Here is a 4,520-nt window from a genome sequence, read left to right as displayed (position 1 = left end):
AAAAAAAAAAAAAAAAACAATATAAGACCTTGAAACAGTAGATTTATATTCCCCTCCTCCTTTTTGACTTCCAATTATGTTGCTATAGTTGGACTGTCTCCTATATCTCAGGTCTCGGTTGAAACAACTGGAATAACTTAGCCCTATTTCATGTGCTCTATGCTTAGTCCCATGGTGGTGATAATTTTCCAGGAAAGCAAGTGGAATTGTTCAAGTCTTCTTGAACCAACATACACTTTTACTTGCATTCTTTTGGCCAGTGCAAATCATAGGGTCAAACCACGTTTAAGGGTTGGAGAAAGAGATACCCTCCTCCACCCCTGCAGTCTCTTGATGAGGAAAGCTGTATGACATTGCAAAAAGTTTGGATATGAAAAGCAGTGGGAAGTTTGGGCTATTTTTACAATTAATCTACCATATAAACTTTACCTATGTAAAATGATCTTATTTTTGGAAACTGACTAATGACTCAGATTACAGTGATCTGAAGTTTTCTCTGCTAGGCTTTACTAATTATGATGAGTCACTCTAGCATATGGGCAATGGGAATGCTAGGGAATCTCATTAATCAGCCATCTATATCTGTCTCCTCAGGCCTCTGCCTATTACTGCCTCCATCTTCACTGTTTTTTGTTTTGCCAGATCCTGTAAATATGTCACAACTTATGATGAAGCAAATACCATTTCATGAAATCTATCCTGAGTGCCTTGGAGAATATATTTTCATAGCATTTTGTACCATCACCCTTATGGCATTTATATTTTACCTTTCATTTTATTTGTTCTATTGTGTGATCCTCGCCTATGCCATATAATCCTTGAAGCCAAAATCATGTCCTTTCTACTTTGCATCTTCTTCAAGATTAACTCATAGCCTTTTACATAATAGTTGCACCATTGAATGAGCTAAGTGAGAAATAGATTAATGCGTACATGCTGTGGCTGCTTTTCTAATGAGCAGAAAGAAAAGCTTTAATGGTAATTTAAATCAAGACTATAAATATTAATAGCAATCATTTATTATATTCTACGTCCAAATACTGTTCTTAAAATTTTAAAAACATTAAGGAAAACAAGTAATTCTTCATTGTTGTCTACCTGTTAACTTCAGTCAATATTAAAAAATTTCAGACGGGAGGCTGAGGCAGGAGAATGGCATGAACTCGGGAGGCGGAGCTTGAAGTGAGCTGAGATCCGGCCACTGCACTCCAGCCTGGGCGACAGAGCAAGACTCCGTCTCACAAAAAAAAAAAAAAAAAAAAAAAAAAAAATTCAGCCAATGCCTCCAATGCCTGCTCTGCTGCCTAATTAGTTTGGGGGAGAAGGAAAACAACAGGTCTTTGGAGACAGAGATTAAATTCAAATCTCTCACTCCTATTTCTGAAGTGTTATTCATCCTGAGATTCCTTCCAAAAGCTGACCAATATTAACTCAATATTAAAAGAAATAAAAGAGAGGGAGGGGGTCTGACACATAATAGGGACTTGTTCCTTGTTCACTTAATTCTAATCTGTCAGAATGCAGGTCTACTTTAACAGAAATTACGGTAGAACACAAGTGGGCTCTTGGACCTTTACAGAGGTGGCTTGGAAAGAAGATGAACATGAAGGAGAAAAGAGAAATTTGGTTTTTGTTTACCTTAATTATCTTTTCACTTCACTCTAGCTTATCGGAGAGAAATTTTATAGGTATCAGAAGAGTTGAGGATCACCATGGAATAATATCCCACCATCCACAAAAGGAAGTGGACTGCTCTTCCCCTTCAGCCTTTGCAGTTAAGGGCTGCATCCTCGACAGGATATACTGGGCAAAGTTTTACCATTGCCTCCTCCCCTTTCAGAGAGGCTGATGACCCATGCCCAGTGCTCATAAATAGTTCATTCACATCCTGCTTCTGTTCCAGTCGTTTTTTTTCTCCTTTTGGTTGTTACAACTGTTCTATCTTTGAGATTTGTCACCCTTCAAATGTCCCAGAATTTCCCACCTCCAAAATTATTAAGAGATATTTCAGATCTGAGAGTTCCTTATACCAAAAATGCCACTTTGGGCCACAGCAAATATGTAGTTTTCCTCATAGCACCACAAAAAAAAAAAATCTGAAGATATTAGAAAAGAGAGAAGGCTAGAGGACACTGGATAAAGAGTGGGTGTAGTGGGCAAAACATTGCCCCTCTTCCCCCCAAACATTGTCCTCTAATTCCTGAAACTTGTAGATATGTTACCTTAATCTTAGCTCTTTTTCCAGGTAAGTTAAGGTCCCTGAGATGAAAACGTTTTCCTGAATTGTACCGTTGGGCCCAACCTAATCACCTCTCCTGCTTGAGGTGAGAGAGAGATGTGAGAATGGAAGAAATATCAGGGAGATGTATTGTGTTGTTGGCTTTGAAAATCGAGGAAGGGACCACTAGCCAAGAAATGAAGACATTCCCTCGAAAGTGAAAAATACAAGGAATCAGATTCTGCCTACAGAAGCCTCCTCTAAGCATTCTTGGAGAATGAAATTTTCTCTTCAAGGTAAAATTATTTAACCAGAGGTTTTCTTTTCCCTCCATAATGTTGTGTGTCCGTGCCTATGCATACCCGAGATTAAAAAAAAAAAAATAGAATTAGAGAAACAGGTGGGATAGGTAGGTAATACCAGAAAGCTTCAAATCTCTATTGCTATCCTTGCCACAATCTGCCAATTGCCTGCTGGATGGAAGTTATGTTGCTATGTACTGAAGATACATAAAATTAAACATTTGGCCTCTGCTCTCAATAAACTATTATATGATGTTTTGATTAACTTAATATTTTTCTGAACATTGCTTTTAGGAGGAACTCATAAATGACCTGAAAAAGTTTATCTTTTTTTTATGTTTTACAATGGTACCTGATTTTCCCCGTGGGCTCTGAAAAGCAATAAATCATCAAAGTAGAAATTTTATTTCCTGTCCTGTACCTACTAAGGCAAAATTTCTAAATTATACATTTTAGGATGATCTAACAGAAACTACAACAGCAAAGAGATTGACACCAGCAGAAGGTCACAATCCCTTGAGTTCTGGTTAATGGAGACCATATTGTGCATTTATTATCGATTGAACAATGGTATAGAAGGCCATTCACAAATGTTAGTTACGTAGAGACAGAGGAAATAAGGAGAAAAAGAAACTTTATTGGACATATGAATGAAAACTGGCCCTTCAATGGAGCAGATGATCTGAGATCAAACCAATCTCTGATACTTTGTAGTGGTGTGATATTGAGAAAATTCCTTAACTCCTATGAGCTTACATTTTCTTATTTTAAAAACATGTATAATAAAATTCTGAATCGCAGAAATTTTATCAGTATTACATGAGTAAAAGATTTTAAAAGCACCTACTGATATGTTTCGTACATTTAATATTAATTAATGATCTTTTACTCAATCTTTCGTTTGTTCAAAACCCACTTAGCATTTGCAAATACAGTGACACAATCCTTGAATATAATGACTCTGTACACCTAAGAACTGCTGATTTCCAAATTTTGAGATTTGCAAATGGATTCACCAATCTGCCAAGATCTGCACGAAATGTTTCAACAGAGCAATTATAAGTTAACTCTCTCTTTTGTTTCATGCTTCATTTTTAGATGTTTCATAACCAACTCCTTTGGAAAGAAAAAAGTATCTAGCACATCAGCAATTTTCAAGCACATTAGGATTTGAACAGCTGAATGACAGTATCTCCTGGAGGAAAGATTTTCTACTCACAGAACCTGAGATGAGAATCATCTGTCCCAGTTTTACAAATTAAAAAGAAAATAAGAAACTCCAGTGCCTTTTCTGCCAGTATTTTTTCTGATGTTTAAATTCTGATACAAATATTCAAGTTCAATGCAATCCCATCATGAGCATGTGTGTGTGTATGAATGAATATGTATACATATATATGATAGACTCCTGACAATCAAAATAATGTTTTACAGGCAAGACTTCTTTAAATTATAAAGCTACTAAAATGCATTTAGCTTGCTTTGTGAGAAAGCTAACCCTTTGTCTATAATTCCCAACCCCGGATGCAAAATACAATGACCTATGCTGACTTTTATTTTTTTTTTTTAATCCTATATCTAGAAGTTTCTCATTCTGATTCAATTGATCTGGGATGGGGCCCAGACTACATTGGGGTAGTTAAAAAGTTTCTCGAGTGATTTTAACAAGTACAAAGTTGAGAAATAATGCCCTGCACCAGTGATTAGTGGCACATGGCCTTGGTAGTACATTACAATCACCTGGGGGAGCTTTTAAAAAAACTGATGCCCAGGGCATACCCCAGATTTATTAAATAATAAGAATAAGAGAGGAGAGCCACAGGCATCAACATTTTTTTTGGTTTTATTATTTTATTTTATTTTATTATTATTATGCTTTAAGTTCTAGGGTACATGAGCATAACTGTGCAGGTTTGTTACATATGTATACTTGTGCCATGTTGGTGTGCTGCACCCATCAACTCGTCAGCACCCATCAGCTTGTCAGCACCCATCAACTC

This window comes from Colobus angolensis, unplaced genomic scaffold (genome assembly GCF_000951035.1).
Source record: "Colobus angolensis palliatus isolate OR3802 unplaced genomic scaffold, Cang.pa_1.0 Scaffold6, whole genome shotgun sequence".
NCBI classification, from domain to species: Eukaryota; Metazoa; Chordata; class Mammalia; order Primates; family Cercopithecidae; genus Colobus; species Colobus angolensis.
The sequence above is the reverse complement of the archived record's forward strand: the minus strand, read 5'-3'. Positions refer to the sequence as shown.